The sequence below is a fragment of the Meleagris gallopavo genome, chromosome 1, assembly GCF_905368555.1.
Source record: "Meleagris gallopavo chromosome 1, MGAL_WU_HG_1.1, whole genome shotgun sequence".
NCBI lineage: Eukaryota > Metazoa > Chordata > Aves > Galliformes > Phasianidae > Meleagris > Meleagris gallopavo.
Window position 1 is genome coordinate 150195900 of NC_139404.1, and position 11931 is coordinate 150207830.

Genomic DNA, 11931 nt, shown 5'->3' on the forward strand with positions numbered 1-11931 from the left:
CCTTCCTTTCCTTCTTTCCTTTCCTTTCTTCCTTTCCTTTCCTTTCCTTCCTTCCTTTCCTTTCCTTTCCTTTCCTTTCCTTTCCTTTCCTTTCCTTTCCTTTCCTTTCCTTTCCTTTCCTTTCCTTCCTTTCCTTTCCTTTCCTTTCCTTCCTTTCCTTTCCCTTCTTCCTTCCTTCCCTTTCCTTCCCTTTTCCCTTCCTTCCTTCCCTTCCTTTCCCTTCCCTTCCCTTCCCTTCCCTTCCCTTCCCTTCCCTTCCCTTCCCTTCCCTTCCCTTCCCTTCCCTTCCCTTCCCTTCCCTTCCCTTCCCTTCCCTTCCCTTCCCTTCCCTTCCCTTCCCTCCCTTCCCCTCCCTTCCCTTCCCTTCCCTTCCCTTTTCTTTTCCCTCTCCTCTCCTCTCCTCTCCTCTCCTCTCCTCTCCTCTCCTCTCCTCTCCTCTCCTCTCCTCTCCTCTCCTCTCCTCTCCTCTCCTCTCCTCTCCTCTCCTCTCCTCTCCTCTTCTCTCTTTCTCTTTCTTTTCTTTTCTTTTCTTTTCTTTTTTCTTTTCTTTTCTTTTCTTTTCTTTTCTTTTCTTTTCTTTTCTTTTCTTTTCTTTTCTTTTCTTTTCTTTTTTTTCTTTTCTTTTTTTTCTTTTCTTTTCCTTCACTGTCCTTTTTTAATCTGTCTTTTGATAAAAAGGAGTTATATTTTGTGATAATAAATCTGGGCTTTGAGGGCATGAGGATCTAAGAAATAGTCCATTAATATTGGGGTTTGTATATTTGTTTGTTTGTTTGTTTGTTTGTTTGTTTGTTTTATTCAATAGTGCCAACAGTTGCTTTCAGCTTTGGGAAATCAGAATCACATTCAGAAGAGGTATTTGCATTATTAGCCTGGATCGTTTTTTGCCTACATATAAAAGATGAAACCAATTTTTAATTGTAGTAAGCAAGTATTAGTTTCTAGTTCAGTGATTAGTTCACATTATACATTCTAATGAGATTTAACATGATGTAGCTGCTGGCAATTCTACTGTTTCTGCTGTTTTGTTTCTGTAGCTTTGAGGTTCCAGTGTACTGGAGCAATTTATTTGTGTCTTCAATGCTCCCTTCCCGGATAACTTGAATCTCACTTGATAATGCAATTATTCTTTCAACTGTTGCCTAGAGCTGATTGGGGAGCTGCTAGTATTGTTATCTAAGCTAATAACAGATAAATGTTCCAGATCTTTACCTAATTTTATGAATTATCTGTGAATGTTTTGACCCAGAAGCATAGAATAAATCTGATGATAGACAGCTCATTTCAGATTTTAGCTAATTCACTTTGAAAATGGGAAGATTAGAATAAAATGTAATATTTTTATTTCTGAAAATGAGTACTTTTAAAGATTATTGTAAGTGTTCAATGAGGAGCTTATTTTCATTTCAGAATGGTCCTTGTAATTAGTTAAGATAAAAACAATGTGTAAAGGAAATACAGCACTTTCTTATCTGTCTAAAAAAATACATCAGTGATCTACTCAACAGTGTTAGTTCAGTTATTTGTAACAAGGAAGAAAACTGTGTTTCTTCCCACTAACAAGTATACCTGGAATTGATAGTTGATGATGGCAAGTGCTTTGATATGTGAGAAATTCTACTACATACAGTGGGACAGTTGTTTAGATATTCACCAAAACTAGAACAAGGACTCTACATATCAGGTTTTATATGCAATTAATTTATAAATCTTAGATTTGCATTCACAAAACCAGTTGCTTTGTTTCTTTAAGCTGCTTACATCACATAATGTGGTATCTGTTCCCTCGGAAGATAACAGATTTCTAAATCAGTGACTAGGAAATCCATAAATAGGAAATTATTTTGCTTAAGACAAACTTTTTTTTGCCTGTGTATTCATATCAAAGAATAAATATATTCCAGATATTCTTACATTTTTTTTTCACATGACCACAAATTAATAATAGAAGGTCATAATGTGGCTAAACTAAATCATTTGCAACATATTCAAATCACCATAATTTAAGCCTTGTCTCCACAACAGTAGTTTTTATTTCCACAAATACAATCTGAATTAGAAAATGTTGTCTTTAAAATTTTTCTCTCTTTTCCAAATTCAATGAAATTGCAAAATACTGTTTTTAAGACTCCAAAAGAAATGTGCTTTTTGATATCTGTATCTTAATTAAAATATAAAAAAAATGTATGTGCAAAAACATATATAAGTAAACTAATACATGGAGTGAGAGCTAAGAATATTCAGGTATACTGTACAGCTTCACAAGCAAAGACTTGCAGAGCCATTCATCATCAAAACAAATCCTGCTACACACGATAAGATCTGTTATACTCCAGCCAAATTGGTAAATGTAGGAAGGAGGAATGTAATGTAATGTGACTAATCCTGAGACTCAGTATAAAAGAGAGGAAGGTTCTCTATATAGCTAGTGAAAAAAAAAAAAAATTGTTCACTTAAGGTTGAAGACAGAAATACTGAAAATTTATTTCCCCTATCATGCCTTAGAAAGAGCTATTCAAACATCATATGCATTCATAATATTCTTCACAGAATGTAAAGTAGTTTTTCAGGAGGTTTTTGTTGTTCTTTTGTTGTTGGATTTTTTGCTTTGTTTCGTTTTAATTTCAGTTGTTGTAATATGAATTTTCTGAAGAAATAATTTCTCCTCTTTATATTCAGATTATTTACAGGCCTGAAACTTTTGGCAGTGAAGTAGGACAGCAGATTATTTAAAACAAAATGCTAGATGCATCACTCCCATGAATGTCTGGCCAGTAGTGACACAAAATAGCACTCTTGTAAATATACTTTCCTGGGGAAAGCTTCAACAGGCTGGAACATTATTTAAGTTGATCTGTGAAATTATGCAAATTCAGAGCATAAAAGTTGTTGGAGGTCTTCAGAAGGAGCTGTCTGAATGAAAACCAGAAAATCCAATGTGCATTTCTACCATGGAAGTGCCTCTGCTGCAGTGCAATGCAGTGCTGCTTGTGGGAGGCACCGGGCCACACCTCAAGTACTGTGCTCAGTTTTGGGCCCCTCACTACAAAAAGATATTGAGGTCCTGGAGCATGTCCAGAGAAGGGCAGTGAAGCTGGTAATGTGTCTGCAGCACAAGTCTAATGAAGGAACTGGGATTGTTCAGTCTGGAGAAAAGGAGGCTCGGGGGAGAACTTATTGCTCTCTACAACTACCTGAAGGGAGGTTGTGGTGACGTGGGAATCGGTCTCTTCTCATGGTGATTTAGTGGGAAACGTTAGTGATAGGTGGACAGTTGGACTCTTAGAGGTCTTTTCCAATGTTGGTGAGTCTATGATTCTGTGATTCAGGAGACGTTCTGTTCCCAGAGAACACATCCCATCAGTGGTTACCAGCGCATCTCTGTCTAGTAATGACTTTTCTAACTACACTCTCTGCATTTTATAAATATAAAATTAATTTTTAAAAGCAAAAATAACATATCATTTCATAAGCTTCTGCAAGAGATTCTTTACTAAAGTAATAATGAACAGATAAAATATTCAGTGCATTTTGATATTCTGCTTTGTACGAATGCAACAACACAAAGATAATTTCTTTTACTGTATCAATATGTATAATTTAAAAAAAAAAGAGAAAACTTTCAGCTCTTCTGTTTATCTATTAAAGATATTAGGCATTGTCTCATTCATACAGAGGAAAAAATATTTCTGAAAAACTAAGAATGGCTGTTCTTAGCATTGTTAGGTTCAACCAGCATCATGGAAAAATGTAATGAGAAGCATGCTTGTTTTTTACAGATTTCTGCATTTTTTAGTTAAAATAATATTACCTTGTGAAGTGAGCCATGCTACCCTCCTGTTTAGACCAATACATTCCATTATATTGCTAATATTCTGTCTTTTGCATAGCTGTTTCTGCTAGCTTGATTTTTATCCCATAGTAATTTTAATCAGTGATAGAGTATAATTTACAATTCATTTATATTATAAGAATATTGTTAATATAGTCATGCCTCTACCATACAGTGTGCTGGATTGAAAAAGGTTAAGTTTCCATTAACAACACAGTTTACAGCTTGCAATTTTAGAATTAATAGGCTTCAATTTGAGAATAAGAAAATCCAAGATTTGGCTGAGAGGGCTAACTCACAGGATGCAAAATAAAGTTTAAGAACTGATTTATCTCTTTTTAATTTCAGCATATATTTTTTTTTTTTGCCATTACTATTTTAAAAAAGTAATACTGTGTGTATCACAGAATTATAGAATGGCTTGGGTTGGAAGGGACCTCAAGGATCATCAAGCTTCTGCACCCTGCCAGCGGCAAGGATGCCTGTGTACTCTATTTTGAAGAAAGAATCAGATTAATACTCTGTATTTTAGTCTTAAGTTTTCCATCAAGATCAAGGTAACAGGGAGCAGGATGTGACAGAACCTATTACTGAAAGTAGCTGAACTCCTTTTTTATTGTAGTTGATCATAAAACTTGGCACAAGCCCATTACTAGTAATATTCCTTTATTGCTGTACTTACTTTTAAGCTGTAAATCTGTTTTGCATCTATGGAAAAAAATACAGCCTGGGTGCACATGGACTGAGGACATAACCAATTATCTGGGTAATTTATTTTATGAACTTACACTGAATTAAAAAAAAAAAAAAAAAAAAAAAAAAAAAAAAAAAAAAAAAAGGAGTGCTACCAGCACCTAGTAAGTTATTCTTCCTGAGGCTGCAAATCAGGAGGAAAGGGTTTCCTAGATTGGCACTCTGAAAGATTTGGGTTTACAATTTCTTGTTTGAATGGGTTCTGGCTGAAACAGGAACTGACAGTCTGATTGATAGCCTCTATTTCTTTCCTCATTGTCACAAATTACTTTCAGGATGCTAGTAATAACAGTGTTCGACTCCTATAAAAGGTGCAACTCTCCAATTGGGCTTTCACCATGTAAAGTTTTGTCGTATTTGTGGAAATCATTTTACTGAATGTTTAAATCCTGTATCCTGAAGGGCTGTGTGGTTCAAGAGACTTAGAGTGAAAAGAGAATAAAGGGCCTTTCACCTCTCTGTTCCTAGCAAAACTCAGGTGCAGTAGATACCAACTACTATACAGAGACTTTTTAGTTCCCTATGTAAAATGAGTTTAGACTAACCATTTGTTAATGGTTATCCTAAAATCTCCTTCATTAACAGTACTACAAATACCCTGAAAAGTACTTTCCAGTGTCAGGGGAACTACAGAGCTTGCTTCCAGAAACAAAAGGAAAGGAAGTAATTCATCAAATAAGGTACATTTTTGCTATTGATATCCTTCTCACAGGAGGGAGGGAACAGGAATCTATCAAGAGCTATTAAATACTAAGACAGCACCTCTGTGTATTTCTGTGTGGTTTTCCTTTTGAGATATTTATTTCACAGTATAAAAGACAGAACCCCAGATAGCTTTAGACAGGGAATGTACTGCAGGATATATTAATGTGACTGTTTTGTCATGTTCTTGCCCAGGTGTCTTTTGTCTCTCATAACTAATAGCATGATACAGACTTGGACGAATCTTTTATTTGACCCAGTGTGGATAGCTTTTTGTTATTATGGTTTTTCTTAATGTTGTTAGGCTGAAAAGAACTACTTTCTCAGACTCAAACCAGGGGAATTACAAAGTTATTATTTGTTTCCTAGAAATGTCAAAAGTTTTACCTTTTCTCTTTTTTAAAGTCTCTTGTCCATTCTTCTTGAAGTGTTTGCAGAAAATACACTAACTGTAAATTGTGTCGGCTTTGTCCAAGTACTGCAAAAAGAATACGAAGGCTGATTTCTTCAATTGATTGTAGCTGTGTCTGTGTCGCATCATTCAGGCAAGATTATTTTATGTTAGCATGTGGTGCTTACCCAAACCAAATCTCAGCATCCTGCACAGATGGTAACTGGTACATGTCAGCTCTGGTACATGTCAGCTCTGCCTTTCCTTACTTGTATCTATGTGACAAGGAAAAGAAACAGAAACGTGTTTCATGAGAAAGAGCAATACAGTATAAACAATCAGGAGACTGGGAATTCAGGGCTCATCTGTGCCTGGGCAGGTGTGCACCAATGCAGTTTATGAAGGTCCAGTCACTGGTACTTGGATTTTGTACTAGGGACTCCAAAAGAATCCAAAATTGTGGCATCATTGCCTTGGCAATTGCTAAGATTAGAGGTTTTTTAAGTTATTTCTCTGTGTTATATAAGCAAGTATATTGCGTAGTCTACTATTCAAGTGTTGATAGAAGCACAAAGAAAGGAAGAGTAAAGCATAGTTATAAATTGTCTTTTCAGATAACAGAATACTTTGTTGTCCTTCAGGTGCTTCATCAGAAGTTCTTGGATATCACTGCCATGTGAGCATGCCATAACTATCCAAAGTAATCTCAAATGTCACTAGTTGCCTGAGTTTAGGTATTTGAATTGAGTCCTAAATGGATAAGATGTAAGTTATGTAGATGGCTAAATTTTCATGATTTTATTTTTTTCCAAAAGAACTTCTACTTTTAAATCTACTTTGAAATTATTTTAATTATTTTAACACATCTCATGATAACCCCGAGGAAATCATTTAACTTTTCTGCCTTTGATTACTCATTTGGCATATGGGATTAGTTCTGCTCTGTAAAACAGAAGAGTTATGTTGAGTCTACTAAATTTTAAACTACTCATTTGTTGTTTGATTACTTGGTAAATATGCATCATAATGCATAAAAACATTCCACAAAATTTTATTAAATTTTAACAACTGTACATGGCTATCAGCAGAAGAATCTGCTCTTCTGTTATACAAAAGGACATATGAAACTTTGATTATTTCCTAAGCAATGTGCCCATGATCACATAGGACAGATGCTGTAGTAGTGAGAAAGATCTGAGAAAGTCTTCATCTTGGTCATATATTATGTAACAGACAACGTGTACATAATGCTACAGGTGTGGTGGGGTTTGTTTGTTTGTTTGTTTGTCTGTTTGTTTGTTTTTCATGAGAATCTCAGGAGAGGCATAAAACTGAGCATCAATGGATGTAACATATGCAAAATTCAGAAAGAACAAAATCTACCAGCAGCATTACTGACCATGCTCCAGGAGATCTCTGGGCAGATGTAATATTTGTTAGAGAAATGTAAATCACAAAATAATAGAACTTGATCTTCGATAATGTCAAAATACAATCCTGCGCCTGAGGAAATTATTAAGGTATCGAGAGCAAAACCATTTCTATACATCTCACAATCCCTCTGAAGACCATTCTTTACAGACATCTTTAAAAAAAAAAAAAAAAAAAGAAACATAATTTTGTTGGACATTAAGCATGAAGTCCTGGCAACATGAAAAATAAAGCACCAGGAACTGATATCCTGTAAGTTATAAAAGAAAAAGCACAACAGGGAAAAACAGATTAAGATCAACTGGAAGTAATTATGAGAAACCTCCTTTTAGTAGTAGAATACAGAAGATATGCAATGATTACACCTTTTAACCACTTATAGAAATATCAAGCAAGAAATGTCTCAAGCTCATTATTTAATGGGAGTTAGTGTGAAAACATTTGATACAGACAATAATTCAAATTCTGACAATTTTTTTGTTTTGTTTTGGTGAAAATTTTAAAAACTCATTTTTTTTCCTTTTTTTGTTTTTTTCCCTTGAGAAATTTAAATTATTTAAGATTTTAAAACAAGAATAATTTTCCTAAATATTCTGAGGAATAGACCCTATGAAAACCTCATTGTCAAGTGCAAGGAAAAGCAATATTTTGGTAAGTACTACAAAACTATCACTGAAGTTGAAAAGCTTTAAAAACTCATGCTTTGGCTAATTGTTATGACCTTCCTAATCTCCCAGTATCAAGTAACAGTCTTTCAATATATTGAAAGTAAAATGGATAAAATATGTAGATACCTATTGTATTTAGTTTGTCACATTTGACGTAACTGATCTGACTTATGTCACCTTTTTACATTATTTTATAGTACAGCTTCTCCTTGAAGTAAATTCAACAACAGGTTGAATCTTTGATGTACAAGCTAGACTTCCCACTACTTTCAACCTTCTATATGATACACAAATCTTAAAGGCCTGTGGTTGAAAAGATGTGACAGCTTCTTTCTTAATAACTGCATGTAATGCATAAGACCAAAGAAATGAAGTGAACTTACATCAAAGAGTAGGGAAAAAATGGTACCCCCCTGTAATCCCCTTTGGGTTCACACACATCTAGATACAAATTATTCCATAAAACATGCATCTACTTAAGTTTTCATCATTTAACCATTCCTTCTTCAGATGTGATTTCTGTGTGTTATCATCTAAGGTTGAGAACACTGATACATGTAAGTCATGAAAAGGAAAAAGACTAAGTATTAACTCAGAGCAAACTGTTGCAGTGTGTATACACAACATAGGAGTCTATACTCTTCAGAAAAAAGAATGAGCAGGTTGTTCAAGTAAAAGCAGGGAAGTTTTGAGAAAATCATCTATTTCACCTAGTGATAAACTTGCCTCCTAGAACGTAAGATGACAGTGATTCTGGGCTTCTCTATCAGACATTTTCAAGTTAACTTTAATTTATAATGCTGCCAGGGCTTAAATAGAAATATACTCTCATTCCTTTCTGATAAAGTTTTTTACCAACCAGGATGTATTTGACTTGTTTCGTCTCTTTTTTTTTTCTTGTCTCCTTTAAATTCAATTTTCAGACAAATGAGAAAGATGTATGTTGTAGATTATCCTAGAATCTTTGAAAGAAATGCAAAAGCACATTCTCTCTTATGTCTGGTGTGTGAATTTAGGAGTACACAGACGGTCTGATCTGCACAAAGTAGCAATGGATAACACGCTAAGAGGCAAATATTATATATGTAAGCAATGACAACAAACACTTTTCTTGCATGATGCACCTGAGTGAGCTGGATATTGGTTGTTCACATGTAGACATTTTCTTGTTCGGTAGTACCTCTACAACAGCTTGAATGTACCGTTGCTTGGGAAGGTCTGTAATACGTTGCTATATAATTTCTGAATCAAATACTACATCTAGTTTCACATATAACTAAGAAAAAGTTAGTTTCCATCCTAAAGGATTTGCAATTTAAAATCACAAATATTTTTTGAAAGAAAACATCAAAAGATCACTTTGCCTTCAACAGGGCACAATAAGTGTTTTAATGTAAAATACATAAATGTAAAATAGATATTATAAATACAAGATATAATAATACATGTAAATTGTATAGAATAAAATTGCATATTTGTCTTGATTTATGTGCTTAAGCTTCAAGGAACTTCAGTTTCAGGGAAGATACCAAGCTGAATTACCTTGGTTTAATTAGGAAGCAAAAGCTTTTTTTCCTCATCCATTAAAATGCCACGAGACAATGTATAAATGACAGTTAAGACACTAAGTGCCAATTATTCCTGTATCTGCTCATTTTATTCATCCTCAGCCTTATTTCTCACTTTCCTTAAGACAGGATAAAATACAGAGTTACTTATTATAAGCCGAATCTATAGATTGTCTTCCAGCATTTTACTGCTACACTTAGCACTAAAACAAATTACAGGCAACCATGGTAAGGGAATTTATGACTTTACAAATGGAGGCATCATGTGATAAATGCCACACTATCAGTTGTTCAGGTAAGTAATATGTGCTCTTGTAAAACCTGTACTGAAAGCTGAGTAATTTATGAAGTAAAAGAAGTCTGGTTTCTTTAACCTCTCATGCTAATTTACTTTAAGATAACATGAGAGTAGACTTGTGTACCACACTCTCCTGCTGCTTTAATTGCTTCATCCTCTCTTGTTCATTAGCGTATCCTATTTCTTCCATTTATCATGTAAAAGGAGTGAATGCTATTTCACCTTCAAAACCGAAATCCTTCTTCCTGATGCAGACTGATGGTTTCCAACTTCTTTTTCGAAGAAGAAAAAAAAAAAGGAAATTGCTTTTCTGGCCAGTGGCCATGCTGAAGTTGAAAACATGTCTTTTAGTAAAGGTAGAGCATCCTAATGAATGACTTGCTTTTGAAAGAACAAGAGACAATCCTTGCAGTCATTCAGTACAAGCACTAATGGAAAAATATAGAAGAAAAAAAAGACAACTTCCCATGTGTACTGCAGTAAACATCACACTCAGCATAGGAGACTTTAGTTTCAGCAAATCAGGCTTATAAATCTGATTCATTAAAAGGAAAAAAGGCTGAGGTCCAAATTTTATATTAATCTGACTTGTGAATTATGAGGGACTGATCTGGGTATATGAAATACCTGCCCTTAGATGGACAGGTGATCTCTGAGTCCCCGTGGGTTTTTTTTATCCTGTAAATTTAGGGGTTTATACACAGAAATTCATACATTTCTGTAGCAGCTTCTAAACTTGAAAAAGTTACTAATCTATTTAAGCAAAGCAAAGATAGTCTAATAAATGACATTACCATTACCACCAAAATTTGCCATGACAATATCATTAAGTTATCCAAGCTACATACAGTACAGATCACCATGAGGGAGATCACACAGCATGTGCTGGACAGCTGGGGGATCAGGCCCAGCCAACATGGGTACATGAAAGACAGGTCCTGCTTGACCAACCTCATTTCCTTCTATGATCAAGTGAGCCACCTGGTGAATGAGAGGAAGGCTATTGACGTAGTCTACCTAGACTTCAGCAAAGCCTTCAGCGCATCTGCCATGCTATTCTCCTGCAGAAGCTGGCAGCCCATGGCTTGGACAGGTACATTCTTTGCTGGTTAAAGAACTGGCTGGAGGGCTAGACCCAGAGCATGATGGTAAATGGAGTCACATACAGCTGGCAACTGATCATGAGTGGTGTTCCCTAGGGTTCGGTATTAGGGCCTGTCCTGTTCAGTATCTTTACTGATGACCTGGATGAGGGCATTGAATGCGCCCTCAGCAAGTTTGCAGATGATGCCAAGTTGGCAGGAAGGTCAATCTGCCTAGGGGTAGGAAGGCCCTACAAAGGGATGGACAGGCTGGATTGCTGATCTGAGGCCAAGGGGATGCAGTTCAACAAGACCAAATGCCTGATTCTGCACTTTGTCCACAGCAACCTTAGGCAATGCTACAGGTTTGGGGAAGAGTGTCTGGAAGACTGTGTAGAAGAAATGCACCCAGGGGTATTGGTTGATGCTTAGCTGAACATAAGGAAGAAATATGCCCAGGTGGCATCCTGGCTTGTATCAGAAATAAGGTTGTAGGACCACAGAGGTGATCATCCCTCTGTACTCAGTACTGGTGAGGCTGCACCTTGACTACTGTGTTCAGTTTTGGGCCCGTCACTAAAAGAAAGACATCAAGATCCAGACATCCAGTACCTGAAGGAGCATATAAACAAGAAGGGGAACAACTGTTTACATGGATTGATAGTGATAGGACAAGGGGGAATGGTTTTAAACTAAGACAGGGGAGATTTAGGTTAGATATTAGAAGGAAGTTTTCATTCAGAGGGTAATGATGCACTGGAACAGGTCGCCCAGAGAGGTTGTGGATGCCCTATCCCTGGAAGTATTTAAGTAAGGCTGGATGTGGCTCTGGGCAGCCTGGTCTAGCGGTTGGCAACCCCTGTCCATGGCAGGGAGGTTGAAACTAGATGATCTTTGAGGTTCTTTTAAATCCAGGCCATTCAATGATTCTAGGGTTCTTTGTTCCTGGAGCCTGTTCAGAGAAGGGCAATGAAGCAGGTGAGGGGATCTGGAGGACAAGTCTTATGAGAAGCGACTGAGGGAACTGAGACTATTCAGTCTGGAGAAGAGGAGGCTCAGGGGTGACCTTATTGCACTCTACAACTACCTGAAAGGAGGTGTGATAAGGTGGAAGTAGCCTCTTCTCCCATCTAACTAGAAAAATGACTGGAGGGAATGGCTTCAAGTTGCACCAGGGAGATCAGGTTGGATGTTAGGAAATACTTG

The 11931-nt window shown here is 36.2% G+C and overlaps 1 long non-coding RNA gene across 3 annotated transcripts in view; it reads right to left on the reverse strand.

The window, feature by feature from the left end:
* Window positions 1-554: 554 nt before the first annotated feature.
* LOC146545704 (uncharacterized) overlaps window positions 555-11931 on the reverse strand; it is a 22854-nt gene continuing 11477 nt past the window's right edge. For 2 of the 3 annotated variants that reach the window (XR_014880884.1, XR_014880883.1), the window contains one exon: window positions 3465-5953. This is a non-coding gene — a long non-coding RNA (uncharacterized LOC146545704). Of the gene's footprint in view, window positions 3338-3464; window positions 5954-11931 lie in introns of those variants that run through there. The other variant, XR_014880885.1, reaches the window with a different exon arrangement.